The following is a 26,345-nucleotide window of genomic DNA, read 5'->3' as shown; positions in this document are numbered from 1 at the left end:
CTAAACACTATTATTGAATCTGCTAAAATTTACTTCTGAGTAAACATAGGGTTAGCCTGTAAGTTACTTGGTCATAAGTTCCACGGAGCAAAGCAAGGGTTTACTCCCCAGCAAATATGCATTGGATTGGATCAATCTTGAACACACTTTACAAAGGAGAAAGCTTCATTAAACTTAGTAGGGCTTGCTTTTGAGTAAACACGCAGGGATTACTGGCAAGAACAGTCTTTTTGGATTGCATCAAAATGGTCTCCCATTCCTTGGCCTCTGTAAGATGTTTGCCCAGTAAAAATTTCCATTTAAAGAAATGGCAAAAGAAAATAATGACCTAATGAATAATACCTCCCCCTAGAAATACAAACTGTTCAGCTATTAAGGGAGAAAAGTGAGAGTGGGGTAGAATGCTTAAGTGTGCAACTCAACCAAACCTGGCCACTTTTTAATGTTGCGTTTCAATGGGAAATTTCTGAGATTTAAATGTACTTCGACTAGTTCATGCAAATCCCCATCCCAAAAAGGAATGTTTGAAAAGGCCATTTATATGGATGGCAAGGTTTTGCAACATATGAATGGGAAAGGCAAGAACAGACATTTTTACATTGGTGTCCCCCACTTACCATAAACAATTTTGTTCCCCTATTCTGTCCAAGACCTTTCTCTTAAGGAAGAGAGGGAAGGACTCATTTTGCTTGCTTGCTATTTCTCTTTTAAAACACTCCACCCCCAAACATTTTGGGAAACAGCTACCCAGCTCTTAGTTGAAAGCTTCTCTTTCTCTTCTGTTGGCCACTCAAAACAAATAATAGTGATAAATCCTTTTCAGATGTTTGTGGAAATAAATCACTAGAAATTTAATTAATTGTTTCACCTTAACTTTGTCCGGTCATTCCTTGTTTCCGGACTGGACTGCTCCCATTACTAAGATTTTGGGTCTGCAAGAAAAAGCTGGTTTACTTGGCTCCTAAAGGTGTGAGATCTGGAAAAGTTACACACATCCACACACCTCAAAAAGAGAGTGTAGGGTACCTTTGGGGAATCTTTCTGGGGTGGGGGGCAGTGGAGAAGAGGACATAGAGGGCATTTCCAGATCTTCAGGGATATGTAGACTAAGTACCCCTTTCCTAAATTTTGACCATTTATGGAAGGAGAATATGGCTTTTTAAAAAGGTCACATTTTGAAGAAGAATTCTGTGCCTCTAGGAAACTGGCTATAGTTTGAAGCTTGAAGCAGCCTTAGGCAGACTGACTTTAAATTAAAATGAAATTTGCAGCGGTTTAAATTGAAGCAAACCTGCACACTTTTAACTCTGCTTACTGGGAGCAAGACCAGTAGGCCCCAGTGGGGCCTACCTCCAGTGTAATTGTGTAATATGGGCCTCTTATTCTGCATAGGTCACCTCCCACTTTTTTAGCCCCACAACCAGCTTTCTGCAGTGAGTTTATTTCATGCTCTTTCCAAGAATTCTGTGCCTATTTTACTAGCTCACTCTTCAGCAGGACTCACTCAACAGTAAGCTCCATGGGACAAGTGAGCAAAGCTACTCATGTCTACACAGAAGTAGGTGCCATGGGACTTGCTCCCAGGTTACTTTGCATGGAAGTAAATCCTACGTGCTACTGAATGATTGAGTCCACTCACAAAATTACTCAGAGCAAGCATCATATTGTTTTGTAAGCAGGCATGGATTTAAGCAGTTAAAAACAACAACATGCAACATTCCAACAGCAGGATCTGAACCCCTTCCTTGGAAGTAAGTAGGAAGAGAAGCTAATAGGAGACCCCTCCCTAGTTCCACCACCACCACCGCTCCTTGGGGTGTTATATGTGAAGTGGATTCCTTGCCAGAGTCTAATTTGATGCGGGGCATAAATGCCAGGCAATAACAATAGTGCCTCGAGCGTGTGCAGAGTATCTGTGCGTCGCCATGGGCCAATCCCAACGAAACACACGCGCGTCGGGGACTGAGATAGCCCCCAGGGCGTGATGTCTGTCCGGCTTCACTCCTGCCACCTTTCACAACTCCACTAGCTATTTTGTGCCAGTCGTTCGCCTTTTATTCACTTGTCGTTCTCAGGTTATGCTAACAAAATGAACGCTGAAACGAAGCAAGAAACCCTTTAGCAGCATTAAAAAAAAGGGATAGTGTTTATAGCTTGACTGTCTAAAATAAACGTTCCCCGAGCGCTTCCTTGAACGCAAATCGGCTGAGAGAAGACTCACCAAGGAACACCAGGGTTGTTTAAAAACAGCACCGCCACCCCCCCCCCCCACTCCCTACGCAAGTCTCTCTCAGTATTACAATTTAATGCGTCCCAATGGCTTGCATTGTAAGCGCCTCGGGGCTTTGATCGTGCTACATAAATCCATTATCTTTCGAATTTGAACTGAATTTCTTTCTCCATTTTAAGTGTTTAAAAGATCGTGTTGAAAACCACCAGATCTTTAAATTAGGGAGGGGGACGACGATAAAGTTTTGTCAGAGGTGGAGGGGCGGAAGAGAGAAAGCGCAAGGCAAAATTGGAAGTCGATTTGGACAAAGTGGGGGGGGCGCAAACAAACAAACAAAATGGGTTATCTTTGCGTTCACAAAACCAGGCAGAGATTTTTGGGGGGCGGGGGGAAACCTTACCTCCCTGGATCCTGTCTTGATTTCAACACGGTGTTCTCAAGAAATGGATAATTAATTCTATGGCTTCAGTTTTTAAAATGTAGTGAGGGAGGGTTAATTAAACAAACAAACCCACGCACAAGCATCTAAAAATCTAACCTGGAAAACTAAATCCAAATATTTAATGACATCATTCGATGACATGAGACCAAACTCCTTTAAAAAGAAAAGGGGAAGGTCGCCACAAGCCCTCCAGAAATCCAGCCTAGCCATTCACTCCCTATGCGGGGACCAGTTTCTCAAGAGGAAGAAGCCCCACGGTGTGCCCAAAGAGGGCTTAATTTGGCAGGGTTGGGTAACTGCGCCATCCTAAGCACGTCTACTCAGAAGTAAGCCTCCCACTGAGTTAGAGAGAACTTTCTCCTAAGTCAAGCTTTGGGCAGCTTCTCCACCGCCTTTTGTTTGGGTCGCCCCTAAACAAAGAAACAAACAACACACAAGCAAAAGGGTTATTACATTTAGAACACGCGTTTGGCTCTTTCCTCACGATAAAAGCTGCCCCTGTTGAAGGAAAGGGGGGAGGATGTTACATTTCAGAGCCAAATAATCGCACGCAGCACCTGTTTATCTTCCCTCTGCTCCTCTGATATAAGAAACAGGTAACAACAACCCACCTTTTTTAAATAGGAGGTTTGCTCTGGGTTGCTTTTTTTTCCACCGCCACAAAAGCCTTCTCTTCCCTGTTCCCGCCTTCTCCTTCAGTATCAAACTTCTAGACAGCCCCGGATTATATACATAAATATATTTAAGGTCTGGGGGAAAATGGTTCATTAAAAGGCTGACCCCAGTTTACTTCCCCCCCCTCCCCCGCCTTCCGAATCTGCTTCTGTTCCCAATTTCAGCACCACGTGACGGTGGGAGTGAGTTTAGGGGGTTTAAATTCACTTTCAAGGATAGAAAAAAGGGGGGACAGAAGTCTTTAATTTTTTTTAAGAGGGGGATAATCTTGTCCCAAAAAGAACCAGTAGTGTTTTGGGTTGTTTGTTTCCTAAATGTCATTGTGTTTCGTGGAAGGTCCACGGAAAACAAGAGTCCTTGTAAAAAAAAATCCTCCCAAAACTTATTTTTTTTTGGGGGGGGAAGGAAAGGCAATATTTGGAGTCGAGTTAAGCTGAGGTAAGATAAATCTTCCCTTGTTATGTTATGCAGTAAATGTGTGTATATACTATAATATTGCAAATAAAAGTGAATAACAGTGCATTATATACAGTATAGGTCTACTCAAAAGCAAGCCCCGCTGAATTACCTTGTGTGTCTCTAGGATTGCAGATAAATTCGTGTTGTTGTTGTTATTGTTGTTGTTATTGTTATTATTATTATTATTAAAATTGCAATCGGAATACAATTGGTTCTAATATCTGGGCACCACAAACCTTTTTAATGTAATTTCTAGCTTGCAATCCTATCTATGCAATTTACCTTGGAGGAAATCCCATTTAACTCAGCGGCGCATGAGTAGACCTGTGTATGAATAATTTAAAATGGGATAGCCCAGATGTAGCCTGTTGGAGGGCGCTAGAAAGATAATGCTGCAATCCTATGCACACTTTTAAGTCCCAGGGGTTTCCCGAAAATGTTAGGATCGCGCTGAAATACTGTAGATTTCTTTTGGTAACTCTTATATCTTATATATCCAGTTATCTTATATAATTTTATTTTTATAGATCTATGACGTCTCACTGGTATACTAGCACATACGGATAGACAACCTATTAATGTCGGTGGCAAAATTCAGATTTTGCGGGTGGGATTGTACTCGCGGACGTTTATCTAACATCTTCCTTTTGCATGCCTCGCTAGACAAGTATGCACACGTGCTTTTGCACACGTGTAAATGCTCTCTGGAGGGTTCCCATTATCCATATGGATACAATACAAAGTTGGCGGAGGTTAAGCTTTGAAAACTAATCATTGTGGATTTAGCTGAAGAGGTCAGGCATTTAAAATCTCAGACTGTAATTCTCTCCCCCTACCCCCGCCACACCCGCTTCTAAAAAAATAATCTTCTATGCTACAGAGACCATGTATTGCATTTTAATTATTTTTATTCTTATTCTGAAGTAGCTGAAGAGGAGAGTTTTTTAAAAAGTCTCTTTCGATAGTTCACTCTCAGGTGCTGTTAGTTTAAAACTCAACTTTTTATTATCAAATTTTCTTCCCTCTCCCCCCCCCTTCCCCTATTTTGTGGAGTTTTTTCTTTGCTATTTTTCTTTCTTTCCTCCCCACTTCCCTATCCTCTTTTCCCCATTTCTTCGCGTTTCCTCCATTTTATATATATGCATCCCCCCCCTTATTGGTTTATCAATACTAGCTGTGGACCGCCACCCCTTAACAAACACCACATTTAAACAATCGCAAGGTAAGCACTCTTGGTGTCCCGATGGGAGACAATTTGAGCACCTGCTTAACATACAGTAATGTCTACTCAGAGGTAAAATCAGATTGCATTCGATGGGGTTTAGTTCCTAAATCAACACACTCCCTAGTCCCATTGAATTAAATAGGACTTCTGAGTAAACATGCATGGGCTTTCACTCCTAATCCTTGCCCTTGACATTTATGCCGGCAGAGCGATCCTATAGATCTCTGCTCAGAAGTAAAATATCAATGGGCTGGCTCCATAGAATTCCTTGCCCTAGTCAGGGCGCTCAGAATTTCCCCTTGACAAATGTTTTTTTTTTTTTTCATTTTGGAAGGGTGGCGGTGCCCTTAATCGCGCAAAGTAAAAGGGTTTATTGATCTCTATAATATGTTAAATTTCCAGAATCCAATTCTCATCCTAGATAATAATCTAAAATCGTGAAATTATTGATATAGTTACAGGGGAGGGAAAGAAAATTAATAGATATCTCCTGATTTAGCTGCCTTCACACCGGTATATTTTGGGCGGGGGATCGGAAGTTCTAGCCAACGTCAGTCATGCTCAGAGAAGATCCTTTGAAATGAATGGGCATGACTAATCTTCCAGTTCAGTGGATCTACTCTGAGTAGATTTGAGCTGGTTACAACCACGAGGCTGCCAGCTATGGGTGCTTGCCTGGAAGAGTAAAAGCTCACTGGCTAGGAGGAGTTTACTTCCAAGTAAAATCTCGGACTGCAGATTATAGGATGGACGGGGATATTGCAGGACAATAGGGTCTTAAACGCCTCCTTCGGAAGCCATCGCTAATTCGCTACCCATCCCAACGGAAGTTGTGGCTATATTACTTTCTAGATGCAGAGGCAACAGACAGTAGAAGCGATTGGCTCGTTGATTCCCAGCCATCTCTCCCGTTCTAATTTCTCTCCATTTTCTGCAAGAAAGCCTGAAAAGAGAACCTGGAAAGGAAGAAAAAAACACCCTACTTTAGTTGGGGTTTTTTAAAGTTAAAGCAAGCTTTGAAATTAAACGCATAAATCCGAATTAATGACCACTAATCAGTCTGTGCGAGCATTTTTTTTAATTTAAAAAAATCAAAACTATGGTTTGTATCCAACTAGATTGTACTCTGCGCCCTGTTGCAGCTCATGAGAACTTAATTCCTCGTTCAACGTGGATATGTAAAACTAGATACATTCTCCGGCCCTGTTACACAGTTGGTGCCTACAAGGTATTGATTCCTCCAGCCGTCCAACCTCGCTTTTTGGGGCGCTTTTACGCACAAGATCGGTTTGTGCCCACAGGCTGACACCTAAGACCCATTCGCCCTGCAGTCCGGGTGAATGGGGCGCCTGGATTTAAGGCGCAAGGTCCGTGGAACTGAGTTGGGCTTTATTCCGAGTAAATAATTTCCAGGCTGCCATCCTATTCACACTTCCATAGGAGTAGTATATCCTCTTGAGGGGTTTACTTCGGGGGAAACATGACGCATTTTTATATGTATGCATATGAAACTGCCATTAAGGTCGGCCAGAAATGCCCAAGGATCAGGATGGGATTCTAATCTCTCTCTACTGGGAAATAAGTCCCATTGAAACCAGTGGAGGTTACTTCTGAGTAAACATGCTTCGGAGCGGGTTGAATGTACGTGGAACCGCTGAGTTCACTCCGGAGTCAATCCCGCTCGATATTTAATGCCACGTAGGCATTTTAGGAGAGCGAACGGACTTGTTTCCTAAAGGAAGTCGCCTGAGAGCATCTGTTTGCGTCTCGTTTGGTTATTTTAATTATTTATGTATTTTTAAAAATAGGGGGTTGAAAGCTACAAAGTTTCGTAGGGAGGATCTTAATTTCTGAATAAAACCAACAGTTTGCTGGTTATTTTTATGATATTCTGGTTGGTTCTCAGAAGGACATTTGCATGACTGTGGATTTTTGTCTATTTCTCTGGATGTTTTAATATAGGATATTTTAGCATCAGGATATTTTGAATCAATGTTAAATGTAGAAAACCCATTTTATAGAGCAAAATGCTCGTTTTTTATTTTTGAAATTTAAACATACTGTATTTAGATCTGCGTGCGTATGTGTGTGTGTGGAGTAAAGTTGCAATCTTATGCACACTTAGTTTGGGAGTAGCTAAATCCAGTGGAATTCGAAGCCCTGGCCTGTGCCGCTGTGTTCAACGGAGCAGCCCCGGAAGTAAACGCATGAGGACTGCATCTTTAACTTCCGAATAACCGCGCTTATGGTTTGCACGAAATGATACATTGAAAAAGAACTCGGATTCTGTAAGATTTTTTATATACGGGCCTTTCAGACGATAAGGAGTTCACACAAGAATTTGTCCCTAACCCGAGGTAACCCCACGATTCTCTGAGCCTGTTTCACTCGAAGCAAGGCTTGGCCAGAGAAGGCAGACAACCCTGCCATGTGAACCCTGTTTACTTGGAAGTAAGCCCCACTGTGTTCAACGGGGGCTTATTCCCAGGTAAGTTGTACTGTAGGTAGGATTCCAGCCTCCTGTGTCCCAAGCGCTGGTAAAGTCCACCGGCCTGTGACATTTCGCAGGCTTTTTCAAATCGTTTATTTATTACAGGCTGAAATGTTGGAGGCTTTATTTTTTAGCGGAGCGGGGGGCGGGGACCGACTGAATACTATCCATTGTGTTCTGAAATCGGTACCGAGGAAACCGCGCCAATTGTTCACCTTCAGCTGTGTTTTCGTACTTGTGGATCCTCTCAATTTTGTGTTCTCTCATATTTATCTATGTGTGAGTACTGTATAGTATATGTTAAAAAAATTCTTTCCTTGGGGGTCAATTTCTTTGACTCTTTCCATCCCAGCAGAACTGAGGTTGTGGAGACGAGCGACGCAGCCTTCTCTCTCCCTCTCCCGCAGTAATTTGGGGGGTGTTTATTAAGGCTCGGCCTCTTTACTCAAAAGTAAGACACCCCCCACCTTCCTCTTCCATACCCCATTAAAACTGACACTGCTCTAGACATTTGCTTGTTGCAGGTAGGGAGGTTGCATGTATGTACAATAGGCGTGTGATATATTTACTCCGCTTTTTAAATCCGGTGTCAATCCCCATTCGAAAGAAAAGGAATCGCTGCGGAGTAATTAGGTTTGGGATCGTAACCATCCTCTTTTCGAGGGAGTGGAGAAAAAAAGGGAGAGAGAAAAGCAAACTCCAGACTGTTGTTTTGGTGCAGGAAATATATAATCAACTTTTTGCAAGTTTTGCCCTCGGATCCATCAAATCTCCACATCCCCATTTCTTCAGACCGCTGCAATTCCCTCACCGCACCCTCCAAATCCACCCTTCCTAAACTTCAAAATGAATCGGTTCCTGACCCACCCACCCCATCACACCCGCTATAGGGGGGGGGGGGGAGGCGTAACCTCTCCTGCAAACGTGTTTTTCTCCCCTCCTTCATTCAATCGGGGGCTCTTTCAATTTTCTACACCCCCCCCCCCAAACTACATTGCTACAGGGTTCATGGACAGTTAGGGGGAGTGACGATGGCCCTGATTCCCCCACCTAAAAAAAAAAATGAATTTACAAGTTCCCTCGGAGGAAGCAATTCAAAAGGCCCAGTCAATAATATTTGTAACTGTACAGTTTTGGCCGCCATATATATCATAAATAGCACATTTTTCAGAACAGCTAATGGATCAGTTTTCATTTGCGCTAAGAAAACGAGCCGGCTGCCTTATTTACTTCCAAGTGAGTCCCGCGTATGAGTAAGTAGCCCTTATTTTCCAGGTAAACATGCTATTTTGGAACATGGTGGGAATATTAATAGCATAGATGTATATTTGTTTTTAATCCACCGGACTAACTGATGTGTGTGTGTGTGCATTATATATATATATATATATATATATATATATATATATATATATATATATATATATAATAGATGTGTTTGCCCGCGTATCTTTAATATTTCAGTCTTTAACGCCACAAAATTCTCCTCCCCCAGGAAAGTAAAATGCCATCAAATGTAAGTTCGATTTGTCTTAAAATGAAATGGCGTTCGTTTGTTTGTTTTTGAGGCATTTTAAATGCTACAGGGACTTCGATTTTCTTCAAGTCCCCTTTCTGCTTTGTGTCGCTGCTTGAACAGTCTGGGCCCAATAATATTTGACTTATTCATCCCCCCTCTTCTCCAAATGCTAAATTGGTTCCCCGAATATCCTTTTTCCTTCCTCTCAAGCCTAATCGATCCCCCCAATCAATCAAAAAATCATTTTAAAACTAAATGATCGAATCTCGCTCCGGTGAGTGTTTTAAAATACCAAATAGTTATGAGGAAGGTGAGATGAGGTTCTTAACCCCCCACCCCCACCCGGCCCTGTATCTTGGCCGGGAGGGGAATAAGACTGTGACTGTTTAAGTGCTTTGTCGCTTTGAACTCCACCTAAAAGATAGATGTAGAGATTGCCCCCAAAATCGGGGAGGGGGGTGACAGAAAAAAAAAAGCGAAAAGCTTCCTCTCTCCTTTCGTCCTCTTCGCCTCAGAAGGAGCCACGCTGAAACTTCGTCTGGGAGTTGAGTTTTTAACAGCTCAGGTCTGTGCCATGCATGGCTACTCGGAAATAAACGCCAGTGAGTTTAGGGAGGCTTACTCCCAGGTAAGCGTGGATTGGATTGCAGCCCGAAAACGCGTTGGGAGAAGCTCCTCTCCCCTCCTCTGCTCTGAAGCTAGGAGAGCTGCAGAATATTGTTTTCGGAGCTGCAAAACTGGTAAATTGTCTTGCCTTGTCCTGTCTGTCTGTCTGTCTTAAACAAATTCTGTCCGCTTGCTTAGACAGAGAGAGAGATGCAAGCTTTTTGAGTCCCACAGAGCTCTGCTTCAGGAATTCTATTGTTTGTTGGATATTTTCGCGACGGGGTGTGTGTGTGTGGGGGGGGAAGTGAGGACACCTTTCTCCCTGCCAAAAGGGTACTCTCAGTCTCCAGGCAGCACAATCTTGGTTTGGGGGGGAGGGGTTATAGCCAATACCTACTTGGAGTAGACTCATTGAAGTGAATGAGCCTATGTTTGTCATATCCATTGATTTTCAACGGGTCTACTCGTGAGTATCACCAGTACTGGATACAAGGCAGGAGTTAGGAAGTGGTGGTGGATAGTCAGACAATTGTTAGTACGGTACTGCTGTTGTTGATTCTTATACTGTAGGGGTGTAAATCTTTGCAGAATACAGGAGCATGAAGGTCCCTTTCCCCAAAGAGCTTACAACCTAAAATTTGTCAACATAAGAAAGACTTGGGGGGGGCATAAACAGGGGGAACACCATATGATTTATTTCAGTTGCACATACTTAGTTCTGGTAACAGGCTCCATTACAGGAGGGCATTGGGGATTAGAAGGCTGTACCGAAGGGTTCATGTAAAAGGTGGGCTTGTGAGAATGGATTTGGTGCAGGTAAGAAAGAGGGGTCGTAACAATAACTTTAAAAATCACCATCACTAATGTTGATGATGAAGACAGCCCCCTGTCCCATGACTCTTAACATAAGTTGCCATACTTTTTAAGGATTGTTACTCTTAGGAGTTTCCTAAGCAAGGTAGCGGAAATCCACTATTGGCTGAGGACCTCTTAGGAGCTGGATGGATTTGGTCTGTCAAATACCAGGATGGCTGTTGTAGGAGTCTGTATTGTGGACTTTAGTCCTTCAGTGCCATAGCATATGGTATATGATGGTGCTGCAAGTCCCAAGTATGTGGCAAAAGGCCTCAGCTCTGCCCAGAGAACCTCCCAGGTTCAATCCCAAACATATCCAGGTAAGGAGAGAGAGAGAGAGAGAGAGAGAGAGAGAGAGAGAGAGAGAGAGAGAGAGAGAGAGAGAGAGAGAGACTCCCTGTCTGAAATCCTTGAGAGCTGCTGCCAGTTGGTGTCAACAGTATTGAGCTAGAATAGATGGACCAATGGGCTGACTCACAATGAGAACACTTCTCGTGTGTGTGTGTGTGTGTGTGTGTGTGTGTGTGTGTGTGTGTGTGAAATATAAAATTTACTAGGCTTTTGTTTTGATTTTGTTTTGTTTTGTTGGGTTGCAAACTTTCTAGAATCTGTGTCCTTCTGAATACAAATAAAATTTCAGCTAGAAATTGGCATGTGTGTGTTCACCTTCTAAACTTGAGGAAGTTAAGCCCCCTCAGGCTGATCGTAGTATAAATGCATTTAATTCAGGCTACCCAGTGCTTAACTTCACTGAGTTTAGGGTCATTTGCTGGTAGCTGACATTTCAAAATGTTTTTTGTTTGTCTGTTTGCTTTCTGTGTGGTTTTGTTTGCCCACTCAGTTGAGTGATTGTGATGGATGGGTTTGGACCAGAAGAGAGTTGGTCTTTTTCTGTGTTTCTTCCAACACCTAATTATGGAACCCACCAGCATGATGTTGTGAAGGCCACAAATGGCTTTTTAAATATAGAATAATAAGGATTACAGAGCCATCCTATGCAGAAATAAATCCCATGGAATTCAACGGGAGTTACTCCCAGATGAGTGTGTATACAATTGCTGCTGTAAGGCCATTTCACAGAGATATCTATCCATAGCTATTAGGCCACGATATCTATATTGAACCCTGGAGGCAGTGTACCGCTAAATTTCAGCTGAGGGAGGGGTGGCCATCTTTGGGGTGGAATACAGGACCAGACAGACCTTCAGTCTGATACGGTGAGTCATTTCTCATATTTCAATGCGCCCAAATATCTATATTATATTAATTATTTTTGAACAGTACTCTGTAAATGTGCAAATCATTCCCAAACCTTTGCATAGTATATTCATCTTCACATTACCCAATGTGGTCCAGTGGCTAAGGAAAGCAGAGATGCTGCCTTGGGGAAGTCCCACTCTGCTGCAGACACCATTGTGTGGCCCTGGGCAAATCCCTCTCTCTCGACCTCAGTCCTCCAACCTGTAAAATGGGAGCAAACAGTTATCTGTCCCCTAACAGGAGCTATAAGGACCCAGGTTGTGATTATCCCTGTTATATGGATGGAGGCGTTGAGGCTGGCAGCTGCTCGCCCAATGCAAAACATGTTTCATTATGAGGGTTGTGCATACATATGTATGCTGTTCTGCTTTTTGGTTTCCCAGAAGCATTTGCTTGTCAACTGTGAGAACAGGATGCTGGCGTAGAGGAGGTTCTGGTCTGATCCAGCAGGGCTCTTTTATGTTGTGCATCAGCTTGCCCAGGTCCTTGGATCTCGAGAGGAGGTCTTTCTCATTGCCCCATCACTAGGGGGTATATGTTGGGTGGTGACATAGGATATGGGTTTCATCTTCATGGCACCCTGAGAGTGGAATGCACTCCCCTCTGGAACTACAGTGGATGCCAGCATTGTTGACATTCCAGTGCCCTGTTAAAACCAGTCTGTTTGTCCCAGATGCTGCAGGATGCTAGTGCGTTGCTGTAACTGATGGAGTTTTTATGTCGGAATTTTTAATTCTATTTTACATGCAGTCACTTTTGCTGGCTTCTTGTAATATTGTAATCTGCCTTAGGGTTGTTTGATGAAGGGCAGGTAAATAATTAACAAACAGACAGTTTATTGGCTCTCTGGGGGGAAAGGTGCCACTTTTTAAAATTCATGAAGAGGTTATGAGTATGATGCTGTAGAGATCTGTGTGACTCAGGGGAAGGCAGAAGCGAGGTAACCCAGGTCAGAGTGTGCTTGTGCCATCAGCTTCCTGCCCAGCCAGAAAGGACTCCGCCGCAGTAAATTTTATCTCCATTATTAAAATTGCAAACCACTTTGAATGCCCTGGTGGAAAGGCAGTATACAAATGCAACAAACCACAGAGCTGATAAACATACAGAAAAGGGGCAAGTGACATGACCCAAGTTGGAGCATCTTTCTGGAGACAGAAAATAAGAAGCTGGAGCCTCTTGGTGACAAGACAACTACTGGGAGGAGATCAGGATAGAATTGTATAAAATTTAATTATGCACCGTCTTGTAAGACAGACAGGCAAACTTTTTTCCTTCCCTCTCTCTCCCATAGGACTCACCCAGTGGAAATAATTAGCAGACAGTTCAAGATTGACAAACAGGGGTGTATTTGTTCACTCAACTCATAATAATTAATGGATGGGATTCACACTCACAAGCTGTGGAGGCGGCCACAAACCGAGGGGACAGTTTTCAAATTTTGGATTAGGCAGGTTAATGAATGGGGGTAGAGAATTGTGAAAGCTGAACTGAACTTCCAGGTTTAAAGGCAGTCTATCTCTGGGGCTGAAGGTGGGGGCACTGTTTTCACGCCTGACTTGTGAGCGTCCCAAAAACAACTGGCCGGCAGCTGTTAGGAAAAACAGGACACTGTACATGGGCATTTAGTATGGTGGAGCCAGTTCTTCATGGTTTCAGCCTCTTTCAAGGCTGCCTGCCACAGACAGACACTCTGCAGCAGGAAGGAGAAGCAGCACCTGTTGGATAGCTGGTCTGCTGTTTTAAAGGCACAGACCTCCTTGTCTGTTGCAGCAGGAGCTCTGGAGAGCAGTGGGGACACAGAAAGATAATCTTGAGTCAGATCATTCGCTCCAGTATTGTCTACACTGACTGGCAGCACCTCTCCAATGTTTCAGGCAGGGAATCTTTTTCAGCCCTTTCTGGAGATGTTGGGGTTGGACCTAGGGCCTTCTGCATGCAAAGCAGATGCTCTGCTACTGAGCTACATCCCTTCTCTCTTGCTTGTGCTTTGGGGCTCATCTCTTGAGGCAGGGTGTGCGCTGCCTGTTCCCCACCCCACCCCCACCCCCACCCCAGATATCTGGCCCTTGATATAGATGTGGGCTTTTATGCTCAAAAGCCAAAGGCCTGCTATCTCTTTAGCCGTTCAGCCAGTATTATTAGTTGATGCCCCGAGCACGTTATTTGCCTGACTGTGCTCTCCAGATGTACTATAATTTAAACCATGATGTGCCTCTCTGACCCCCCCTCCCTTTCCGAAAGCAGCATCCAAACACTGAGAAGGGAGTTCAGGGTGGAGGGAGGAGATGGTGCTGTCCCAGCTTGGCTGCTCCATGGTACTCTGAGCAAAAAGGGGGGGAGAAAGCGGGTGAGGAGGCAGGGCCAGTTTTGGGAAAGGGGACTGCAGGTTGAGGGAGAGTGTGGTGGTGATGGGGAATAGAAGGAGAAGGGGGGCCCGGTTGCTTGGAAGATCCTAAGTAAGAAACTAGTTGGAACTCCCGAAGACTGACAGCAGCAACGTCAGCAGAGGAGAGGGAGGGAGGGACGGCAAGAAGGGTGGGCAGTCAAGACTCCAAACTGGCGCTCTCTCTTCCCCTCTTCTCTCTCTCTCTCTCTCTCTTTTATTTAATGGAACGTTTTAAGAGGAGATCTTAAAGGTACAAAACGAGATCTATGGGAATAGACCAGCTTAGAAGGAACCATCTCTCTTCATTTGGGATCCCCTCTCTCTGCGTGTTCTTTCCCCCCCCGGGGGAAAAAATAATCAAAAAAGCAGATTCATTTTTTAAGGACCTAGAACCAGAAATGGACTCTTTTTAAATTATCATTTGGTGGTGGTGATTTTGTATGTTTGTGCGAGTTTCCCCCCCTTCTTCTTCAAAGGATTTGGGAAAGGAAGGGTGATTTCACCCCCCTCTTTTTAACAAGGATGCTGATCCCTCTTGGATGCTTTTGATGAAACAACAGCAGCGAAACTTCGCCAGACTTCTCGTTCCAGCAGCGTCAAGCCTCGAGCGATTACTGTGAGTCAAGAGTTTCTCTCTCCAACCCCCCCCCCCCCCGCGACACACGCACACATCGCAAAGTAAAGACCCCCAGCTAGGTTAAAAAGGGGTGGTGGATGGAGAGGGGGGGAGCGGGCCAAAAGAAGTGTTTGCCACCTCGCCAGCTTTTTGCCAGGCACAGAGGGGGTGGGTGGAGGGAGAAGAGGAAGGACCAAGCTCGAATCTACAGGAATGAATTCACCACCACCAGTAGAAAAAGAGGGAGGGGAGACCTGCCAGGTTGTGTCCAGATCAACATTATGTGCAGTTGTTGGGTTGCGCTTCAGCCAACCTCCCCTTTCTTATATGTACGTGCACGCGCGTCCCCTCCAATTTGTGTTGAGCTTATGTATGTGTATCTGTTCCCTAAAAACATGGAATGCTTCATCTCTTCCCTCCTCCATCATCCATCCCCCAAACTAATCACAGGGGCCTATGTGATGGCGAATGCGTTTCAACTGCTGTTATTTCTAGGGAAGGAGAGGAATCGCCAAGGTTTGGGGAGGGAGCAGGAATCTCTGGGGCAAGGTTCGGGTGGAAAAGAAAATGGAGGGCGGGAATTATTTTTATTTTTAAATACACATATAAGTGGGCATTACAGCATTCTAGGTTGAACATTCTGAAAAAAGCTGCTATCTAGAATTTGTAATGGATTTGCCCAAACCACACACTCCCTAATAATTATTTTTAAAGATCCAGTGTAAGTTTTATTTTTCAAAGTATTTTTTTCCTATCACACTTTAGATACTCTCACTTTAATCTGATGATTTATTTATTTTTACCTGACCTTCTGGGCCTTTTGAGTTGATGACTTGCAGAGCGTAATCTTTAAGCATCTTTGCTCAAAAGTAAGGCCCCTTGAGTTCAATAGGACTTCCTGACTAGCAGGATTCACAGCACTAGATCACTCATTCATTTGATAATTAGACCGCACAGCTTTGTGTAACAGAAAACAAAAAGTACAGAGCTAATGTTGCTATATATCACATTTCAAAAAAGTAAATTATCAATTTGAAAGCCCTTTTTTCTAACCAGGCATGTTCTAATCAAAGAGAGTTCAAAGACCTGCAACTTTCTGCAGTAGATGGAGATCTTGGGAGATGGGAATAAAAACCCATTTAGAAGCAGAAAGAGAAAGTATTTTGAAAACGGTTCTTAAAAAAAAAAGACAAAAAAGGCGACCAGATCGATTTGCCAATACTGTATAGTAGTCGGAAATTAGGGGCGTGTTTTTTTTTTAATCCTTCAGGAGGACTTTGTAACTCCCTCTGTACTTCTATGACGAATGCGCGTTTGCTAACATCTCTGCCTTTACTTCGGGAACGTCACAGACTCCCGACGGAGGTGGATTCGAAAGAATAACACCTTAAACATTAATGCCACTAATAAATAAAAGTTCTGGGGAGTGGCGCCTGCGTAGAAACGGTGTTCCTTCCTCGCCCTCGCCTTTGAACTTCAGGCAACTCATCTGAACCCGCGTTACTTTCGGGGCGGCGTGGTGGAGTTGGGGAAACTGGATGTAAACAAAAGCGCCCACGCTTTGGAGAGCGCTTCTTTGAGAAGTCTTTTTGAACCAATGTGGCCAGGTCTATAGTACAGGAGTAGTAAGTACGGTAGGAAGGAAGGGGAAGACGAAGTAGAAGTTTCCCCGGGAATTTAAAAGTGTCTGTGTGTGTTGGGGCGGGGGAGATGCGTCAACCTCCGATATTAAACTACGCTTTAAATTTGGAAAGTTTAGACCCTTTGACTGCTGCAGAGCCTACAGTAAAAATCAACTTAAAAGAAACTGGCAGCGCTCCAAGTACAACAGGGGAACTCACCTTAGATATCTAATATTCCGGGTGGGGGTGAGGGTGGGAATCGATCCTGCAAGTGGTGGCACTGAGGGGAAATCTAGACCCCCCCTTTTTTAAATGGGTAGGCCATGCTTGATTATGTTGTGGCTCTAACTCTCCAATGGTTTGACTTCACCTCCAAAGTCACGCTCTTCCACTGTGTCCGGAGACAGACGGGGGCCTGCCAACCAACCAACCAACCGGTTCCCCATCCAACTTGATCATTAATTCAATCAAGATCTAACTTGATAATATTAACAGTAGCAACACAAATGCATTGTTTTTGTTGCCCTCATAGGATGATTAGCTGTAATAATATAAACGGCGCTGTTCTTAAAATCAATGATAATTTTCCCTGGCCACGTTTTGCCCTTGAAGCAGCTTGTGTGTGAGAGAACAAGGCCACTGCTATGTTACAGACAGGGAAACTGAGGCCGAGAGGAATCTGGCCAAGTCAATGGTGGTCAGCTAGCATTTGTTTTATGAGTCGGATTTCTGAAGCCAACCACACTACGTGAACTTACTCTGGAGTAAGTTATTTAGAAGACGTAAATCTCCGGCATTTGCCTGTAAATAAATGTGCTTCGCGTTACACAGTTATGGCGGAATGTTTCATTCACTCCTGTTTTTGGTCCCAAACTTGCATGAACTATGTAACTTATTTGAGAATTAAACAGGCATACGTTTTGGGGTGGAATGACAACAAATCGCTTCCTAATTCTAGGTAGCCTTCACCAGGTATGAGGAACCAAGTTGAACATTTTCGTTTATAATAACGATGATGAGACATACCCACCCACAAATAATCTTCCTATGTGTTTTTGTTTTTTTAAAAAAATACGAGCAGTGTATTTTAACTACAAGTATCACACACCTCAGCACCTTATATAGAGCATCCTTTAAAATAAGGGAACCTTGCACCCTACCTAAATGTCCCTGGTAGGTATGTGGGTTTAGAAATATGCACGGCTCAGCAGAGCTGGACTGAGTTTCTTCCAGGCTAAGTGCGTGTTGGGTTGCAGTTTAACAGAACGACCCCACTCATGTCAACTCAGAAGTAAGTCCTACTGGCGTCAGTGGGGCCTACTCCCAGAAAAGCAGGTTTGTAGTTATAGCCTATATGCACTTTCATGCCTGAGAGTAAATCCCACTGAACTCAAAAGGGTTTATTTCCGAGTAGACCTTTGTAGGGTTGCATTGCAAGTATCCCAATAAAAGCGACCTCTCTGGGTGCCGTTTGAGCAGCATGTTAGTTTTCTCTCAAAATAATCTCTTAAAATTGCTTGGCTAAATCGGTTTTTTTAAACAAACAAAGCCAGAATTCTCCCTGTTTGTGTAAAATGTCAGGGCATGCATTATATAAAACTCCAACGCACCTACTTTTTAAAAGTGGGGGTTGGGCAAAGGGCTGTGCCGCCGTTTTTTTAAAAGCTGGCTTTAAAAAAAGTTCAGGATGGTGTGTAGATAAATGGTTCCTTTCCTTTAAGAAAAGGAAAACGAAAAGGAAAGTGCGTGTGTGTTTTTAAACATGCTGGTGATCGCGGCGCTCAGACGTCACCAGAGCGCCCCTTTTTAAGCCCAAGGCCCTTTGGACAAGCTAGACATCTAGGGAGGCCCGATCCCAAGCAGGCTTACTTGGAAGTAAAGCATCCGCCTGCCCCCCCCCTTTCCGCGGACGTGAAATGCTATATGCTCAGCTGCAGGTAGGCGCGCTCCTAGACGCGCCTTTCCCCATGGAGGGCGATACTTGGAAACGAGCCCCATTGAATCCGGTGACTTTAACACTGGGAGCAGGCATGGAAGGAAGGCTTCCGTTTGCAGCGCCGTTCTGAGCAAGTTGACCTGGAAGTAAGTCCCAATAGACCTAGGGAAGTCGGGCATAGAGTAGCGGATAGGATTGCAAGGGATATTGTATGCGGGGAAGTGTGTGTGGGGAAGGGGAACGATCTCATTTAAGGCTCAGTAATTCCTGGTAGTTTCCATTCGCGCACCAGTGCCTTCTGTCCATAGGGCCCAGACGTTCTCGCTGCCTCCTCCTAATGCATATATACTTACTATACCGGTAGGTACTTTTGCGTTCCTCCTAAGAGCACCTGAATACTGTAGTGAAATGATTATTGTAGCGCCCTCAGCGTCCAGGCAGCGTTTTACAGTTTCCGGAGCCAACGCAGGTCGCTGCAGCGAGGCAAATGCAGCCTGGTTTCTGACTAGGCCTCATTCACTTTACAGCTGCTCTGTTGTGTGAAGTAGATCTCAGGCAGTGAGACTTTTTCGTTTCCAAAATTCAGGTGTATACAATTAAGTAAACAAACTGCCTCCTAAGAAATAAAGCTGCAGGGTAGTTTACCTGCAATTTGACATGCCACACAAGCCTATGGATGCTGATTCGCAACATTCATTGCTGTGTTCAAATGGGGCTTCTTTACAAGTAAATGGTGCGTAAAACTTAAAGGAGGGATTTGGGGGCATAGACAACAAAATCTATTTTAAATTTCCATGGCTTTGTACTGCGGGATGCTGCTTCTTTTTTGGGGGGGGGTCCGCACCCCGCGCCTTAAATCTGTTGAAACGGGGTGGGGTGGGTGCGTAGCTGACTTTGTTCAATGTTTGTAAATTTGGAAGGAGAAATGGGGTTTTAGAAAAAGACAGAAGACTGAGGTGAGGGTGAAGTTGTAACGCCAGAAAACAACACGTAAGGCATGTGGCAGGCAAAAGTGGGATTTATTTCACTGGGGGGCAAAGGCGAAAAGGCTTGTCGGAGGGAGGGAGGGAAAGCCGCGTCGCAGTCCTTCTAGATGGGGCATGGGGGGGGGGAATAGTCCAAACAACCCCATCGAGCTCTTGGATCCTGCAGAAATATCGCTGCGAGGAAATGGCTGGGGCAGAACTAGAACCCAAATTTGGTCGTGTTCGGTAGAAAACACAACTGCGAGGCAACGCGTGAACAGAGGCTGGGCGTCGGCGGTCGCCTTAATCAATGCATTTTAGAGCGATTTTATACTGCTGTCAACTCCTACCAGTATGAATCACCCTGGTCAGTTACACTCGCTTAGTTTGTTTATTCTGAGTGCTTAGTCTTGTGTCTCCCCCACATCTCAAAGACTCGGGAATGCTTACTAAACTCTGTGTGTGTGTGTGTGTGTTGAATTATAGCTCAATTAAACGGTTGCATTGCTTTTTAACTAACTCTCAATTCAGGCTGCAATCCCTATGCGCAGTTACTTCCGAAATAAACAGGCAGAGCATCGGATTACGCTGCCTGATCATAGCAGGCATGTTTACTCAGACTAAATCCCGCCGACTGCTAAATATGGGGCAACCCTCTGCCCGAGGTTTTGTTTAAGAACTTCACACTCTTGAATGATCCAAACAAACACACAAGCCACCTTAAAGCGTGTTTTACTCAGAAGGACGCTCCCTCCAGTTTGGTAAGATTTTTACTCCAGAGGAAACGCCCCCCCCCGCCCCGTTTATATTTGCATGTGATTTAAATTGGTGGGGAAACACAGCAGATTTTGTGGTCGTGAGAACAACAGGGAGCGAGAGCGCGACATGAAAGGCGTTCAATAACGTGTTTTTAAAAGGGGAGCTTCCTTATTTACTCTGGAATAAATTGTTCTACAATCAACAGGGCTTTGGTGTCTTGTGTTTAGACAGGAGGCGTGAATCAGTGGCCCATCAGACACTTTAGGTAGCTTCTGGATTGTACCCCCATGACTGACACGTGACAGCCCCCCCCAACCCTGAGGGCTACATTTACTTGAAAGTAAGAGTCACCTTGATTTCAATTGGACTTTCTTATGAGAAAAGCCTACCGAGTTCACTGTAAGCCGGTGAACTCACCTTCTCACGACCAAGGCGACGTCTTGAAAAGAAGACATGGTTAGCCCATTTTAATTAAAAGAAGTAAAACCGTCTAGACTCCTTTAAATAAATAGCTCCTTAGGGCAGATCCAAGTGACGCAGCCTTTGTGCATACTTACTCGGACTTGATCCCCGTTGAACTCAATGGGATTTGCAGGAAATTGTGCATCAGATTGAAATCCGAGGCTACTTTTTGTGGGGGGCAGCGGAGGCGACGTGTTGTGCATTCCTATGCATACCGACTCAGAAGTAATCCCCGCTGAGATCAGAGGGACTTATTCAGAGGTAAACGTGCGTAGGATTCCGTCCTGGAATCTGCAGGACCCTATTCAAGTTTATTCTGAAGTACGTAAATCTCTCTTAATTCGGTGGGACTTAGTTTAAGGTAAAACGGACCGAGGGGTTGCATGTAAGATAACAAAGATGTTAGATATGCGATTCAAGCGGCCGTGCAAAGTCTCAAGCAAATTGAATCCTCTGTGTGCTATGCATCGTCCCAGGTTACTCAGTCTAAGAAGATTTTAGAGCCCTGAAGGAAGTCCTGTTGAAAGTTCAACGTGACTTCCTTCCAAGCAAATAAAATTCCGTGGTTGTTTACTCATAAGTAAAACCTCCCGTGTTCAGAGGCCAAAAAAGTGTGCAGTCTTGGTGTGTTAACAAAGGTTATTCCAGGGTGTGTGTACAAAATTGATTCTAAGCAGGCTCCCCAAATGAAATGAACACACTTTGCTTCAAGAAAAGCAGGATTTCCTCCTCACAAATAAAAACAAATCTGGAAGGGTGTCTGATTTGAGCAGACGCACACCGGGATCGGATCCTAAGGGTGGTATCCAACTAAGTCACATTCCACTGAAAGCACTGAACTTCAAGTCCGTTCATTTCAGCAACTTTTTAACCCTAAATTTACCACCTTAATTTTCTAGTTTTGTATAAGGAGAGGTCCCATTGGAACTGTGTGAGGTGCAAAATCAAATCCCATTGAAATCTATGCACAGTTAATTTCCACATAGGATATTGCGTGCAAGTTTTATTTTAGTGGGGCTGGAGTCTGAGGACATCCTTCAAAGTGAGATCACACACACGACTCGCATGCAAATGCAGTGGGTTCCTTGTAATAAAGTAGTTACATTTCAACATCGGGTAGGCTAAGCTTCTAAGTATTTTTAGCATGCTACTGGAGTCTGCTCCACTGAAGATGATGCGATTTGCTTCTGAGTAAAACATGCCCAGGATTGCATTTTGAGGAGGATCAGGGTTGTACGCTTGCTTAGGAGCAAGTCACATTGCAATCATTTTATTCCACCTTTTACAATATACTTCTTGTTTTGCATTGTTCACATTTTGATATGTGGTCAATAGTCCCTAAGCATCCTTAATCAGCATTGGCAATCAAGCTTATTATCATCACCTTGGGTCAGTTTTAGAATAAGGGTGACTTGTGAGCAACCTTGGATTTTTGTTAGAAAGGCAAGAGATATTTTGTTAGAAAGGCAAGAGATTTTTGTTAGAAAGGCTTAAAATCAATCAAAACACTAAATAACAGTAATAAATAAAGCTGCGATCCTGAGGCTACTAAGCCCCACTGAATTCAATAGAACTTGCTTCTGAGTAGACATGGCTAAGGATTGCAGATTGTCCATTCAGATGCAAGGCCTATTGAATCCAAATGGGGCTTGCTTTCAGGTAAATGGGGATAGGATTCCAACCTCACTGAAATATACTTGGGAGTGAAATTGATCTGATCTTTTTTTTCAGGCTTAACGTTTATATTGCACATTTCATTGTTAGGTTTTTGGGTGTCCCCACCTCCCCCCCCCCACCCTGCCTCTAATCTGCTTAGTAAAACTTGGGAGAAAAGCTGTCTGCCTGCCCTCACTGTATTATCTTTATTGCTTTTTTCCCAGTGACTGTCAGAGTTAGGAGAAGGCAGGCCCTTTTATCTTAACTAAGGCTCACCGTTAGGATGTTTACACAGAACATCTTTTCGTCTGTTTTTAGTATTATTACCAAAGTTTTAAAATGGACTCCAGATAAGGAGTTGGGGGTAGGAAGCAATATTGCAGCCTCCCCTTCCCCTTTCAGGACCAGGCTGAATCTAATTTAAGTAATGTTATGAATGAGAACATTTGCAGGCCTTTCTATATCTTTAGGCGCAATGGGGTTGACTAATAGGGCTAGATTTTTGCATGTTATACTCAGATGTAAGTATCACTGAGTTTAACTGGGTTTGCTTCCAAGTAAGCATGCTATAGAAATACACTTGTAGGATTTTTAAAAAAATGTATCACATATGTGTTGCCTTGGTATCCCAACAGATAGAAGGAACAATATGTAAAATTACGGTTAAAATTAGAATTAAGTCAGATTGTGGATTGCCTGTATTTTTGTGGGACTCTTTAAAGATATTTAAAGTGAACAACGCTAGCCCCTGAGGAGGCATTTTCATCTGGTGGGGAATTAAGGGAATTTTTCACATGGATTGTAAGTTCCATTGATCCCAGGGTAGAATCAGGAGTAAGGGGCTTCAAACCCACTTGATCAGAAATAGAATGTGAGGAATGCAACCCAATCCTGCACATGCTTACTCTAAGGTAAACCGCCCTTAAGTTCAATGAGACCTCCGAGGAAATTTGTACATAGCTGTGCAACTTTAACCTGCAGGAAAATGAGTTTAGGTTTGGAAGGATGAAGTCTCAGTTGCCAGATTGAGATGGGAAAAGGCGTGTCTAAAGAGATCTGATTGATGCCCACAATATCACTATTTATCCATTATGGGAACCCTTCCCCATCAATATTAAATCTTGCAGTGGCAGAAAATAATCACATTTTTTCATAACCAAGAGAAAAAGATAAGAATCTGAATATGCTGGTAAATGTAGAGGAAACTACCAGGCAGTCTCTTGCCATTCAAAAAGTAAATTTACTTAGGAGTAAATTCCTTTGATTTCAATGCAGTTTACTTCTAAGTAAGCCTGGAAGCCTAAACAATCCCTTGCGTGTTTACGCAGAAGAAAGTGCCACTGAGTTCAATGGGACTTGCAAGTTTACAGGTTTCAATCAGCATCACTGAAAATTTTGCTGAATTCAATGGGACTTCTAAATCAATGTACATAGATTTGCAGCCTCTTTTGGACTTAAATTTTGAGTAAACATTCATAGGCTCAGGCTCTAAACGTGCTAAGGGGAGTAAGTCTGATCAACTATGAGAAAAAAGACTTGTAAGTAAAAACTTACAGAGGATTCTATTGCACGCGTGAGAAAAGTGACGCTCAAGTTTCTAAAAGTTTCTGAAAGTGACGCTGCAGTCCTAACACACCCTGCTTTGTTACTCCTAAGTAAGCATGCATAGGAATCTAGTTGCATCCAGCATACTTAAGCCAGAATTTCTAGCAGGCTCCAGTTTGAGACCCCCTCCCCTCTTTTCAGTGGGAACAGCTGCAGCCCAGCTTAAGTAGTCTTTTTGGGCTAGCTGTGGGGTTTTTTTGGGGGGAGAAGGAGTCTTCCTGCCTCTCTGCTGCTGCCCCTAGCTTGAATATTGCCCTCATATGTTAATTCAAATCAAGCCTATCTGAATGCCCTCTTGTATTTGCTGTTTATTCCCCAAGAAAAAAAAATCATGCAGGAGAGGTGTATCATTTCTGAAGTTTATGTTCCTTAGCTTAGAAGACCTCTATGTCTGTGACCCAGTTCACTGGCAACTGGGGATGGGGGAGATGCTTTTAAAAATATCCTTCAAAGCCAAGGAACAATTTGGGTACCCTCTTGGAAATCAGGGGGAAAGGGAATTTTTTAAACTGTCATAACGCAGGACAAAATTAGGAGAATATGTAGCTATAAAGTTGAAGGGTGATGTGAAAGGAGGACCTCTTTTGCATGTACGTGGTGCTTTTGCATCTCGCAATGCAGGTCTCGCAAGTCTGATGTCATTCCCAAACTCAATTTGCCCAGAGATAACAATGGGACAAAATAACCCGAGTCACTCAAGCTACTTGAAACTCTCTTTAAAATGGTTGGCTCCAGTCGAGCTAAACTTAAATCCCAGTGACCATACAAAATCAGAAGTAGGTATGCTCATCTGTTAGGAAAAATCCAGAAGTTACAGTCAGGTAGTATCTTATTTTGAGGACCAACTAAAATGCTGCAACAAAACAAAACAAAACCTGGAATAAAACAAGCTGTTGAGCTATCCAGGACCCTTCTTCAACTTGCTCACTATTTTGTGGCATTCTAATAACACCCCTAATAACCACATTGCCTTACTGTGGCTTTTGAATTTGTGGTAATTGTTATTTTCTGCATGATGTTAACAGCCTTATCCTGTGCACACTACTCAGTGGGACCCCCTAGTAAGTGTGCTTAGGATTGTGGTTGAAGTCTCTCTGAAACCAATAGAACAAGTTAAGAGTAACTAAAGCCTGGTTGCTTCCTTCAGTGGGCTTTAGTAATTATGACCAGCCTTAGCTGGCTGGCAACTCTTAATGTGTCTCCAGATTTGGGAAGAGGCAGGGAGATCTGTAGAAAAACAATAGACTTGGTAAAACTTGGGAGGGTTGCCAGCTTCTTCTTTTTTATTGGCTCAGTCTGCTGTAGTATGATCTAAAAGCATAACCAGGTAATCCCGTGCGTCTCCACGGCTGTGGAAACCTTCACCTTGTACTTGCTGTTAAAAGTGCAGGAGCAGGCCAAGGCATTTTTTCCCTGGTTAGTTGGCAAACCTAAGTGGAGAGAGGTAAAAAAATGGGGTCCATTTCTTTACATTCCCAAGAACAGCCACTGGTATTCAGTTCATATTGGTCACCTCCTGAAGCTGTTAAAAATAAATAATTCCCAGACTGAAAAGAGATATTATATTGTACAGTAAGTGCAATAATATAATCAACATAGTTCATGTATTTAAAGGGAGAGGGGAGAAAGGTATTTCCAAGGAGATGTTAGAGGCTCAACAGCACACACCAGGTCTTCTGCTTTCCTCAAACCAAAGAACATCTCTCCCTACCATATAATATTGCCACTGATGTTTTTCACCAAAGTCTTGAAAAACAGCTCATGTTCAGCCGGCGTGCATTGATACAGAAAACGGAGGAAGAGTTCTGGAATTATGAAATTTTAAGGGGATATCGGTATCGCCAATGGGTGGGCAATGATGCATTTCTGTAACTCTAACAGCTTTTCTTTAAAAACCACCACCACCACATTTTATGCTATCTAAATTTGATTTTGGGGGAGAAAAAAATTGGCATTGTTTGTTAGAATTTTGGACTCTTGAACTTCCGAAGAATTTGAAAGGGGATGGGGGGGGGGATCTCAAGGGCCGTTATGAAAGAAGTTGCAAGAACTTAGTAAAACACACAAAGATAAAAAGCTATGTGTTGGCTCACTCTGGGGCCTACGGCTTATATCCATTAGGGAGTCTAGCCACTTCTGTTCCATGAGATTAGACTGAGTGAGTTCCCAACTGGCTTTGAACCAAAATGAATTTGGATACAATGTGAACCAAACTCTCCCTCTCTCTGTGTGTGTGCGTGTGTCTGTGTGTTGAGGATGCATGGGTAAATGATGTCATTTTCTTTGGAAGCCTATCCTAGTCTTTAATACCTCGGCCCCCATCCCACAAACCTTCATTTTCTCTTCCCTAGTGTTTACCTAAGAGTCTCATAATGTTATTCTGTATTAGATGGAAGCCCCATTGATTTCTATGGGACTTTACTCATGTATCTCTATGTGAGAAGGTGACCCCCCAAAAATATCTAGGGCAATGTTCTTCCAACTGTTTTCCTTCTGGGATAAAACTGAGGTTCTTCAGCAGCTCAGCAAGGGTTCCTCAGTGAGAAGACCAGGCTTCCCAACATCTCTAGTACAAC

The 26,345-nt window shown here is 43.5% G+C and overlaps 1 protein-coding gene across 5 annotated transcripts in view; it reads left to right on the top strand.

The window, feature by feature from the left end:
- Positions 1–3,586: 3,586 nt before the first annotated feature.
- Positions 3,587–26,345, top strand: part of TBX4 (T-box transcription factor 4) — a 73,767-nt gene continuing 51,008 nt past the window's right edge. For 2 of the 5 annotated variants that reach the window (XM_060283098.1, XM_035139412.2), the window contains exon 1: positions 14,224–14,764. The gene's annotated coding sequence lies outside the window, so the exon portion shown is untranslated. Of the gene's footprint in view, positions 3,786–9,646; positions 9,782–14,223; positions 14,765–16,684; positions 18,469–26,345 lie in introns of those variants that run through there. The other 3 variants (XM_035139416.2, XM_035139413.2, XM_035139414.2) reach the window with 3 other exon arrangements.

The sequence above is a fragment of the Zootoca vivipara genome, chromosome 15 (assembly GCF_963506605.1).
Source record: "Zootoca vivipara chromosome 15, rZooViv1.1, whole genome shotgun sequence".
NCBI lineage: Eukaryota > Metazoa > Chordata > Lepidosauria > Squamata > Lacertidae > Zootoca > Zootoca vivipara.
Note: the sequence above shows the minus strand (reverse complement) of the source record. Positions and strands in the feature narration are given on the sequence as shown.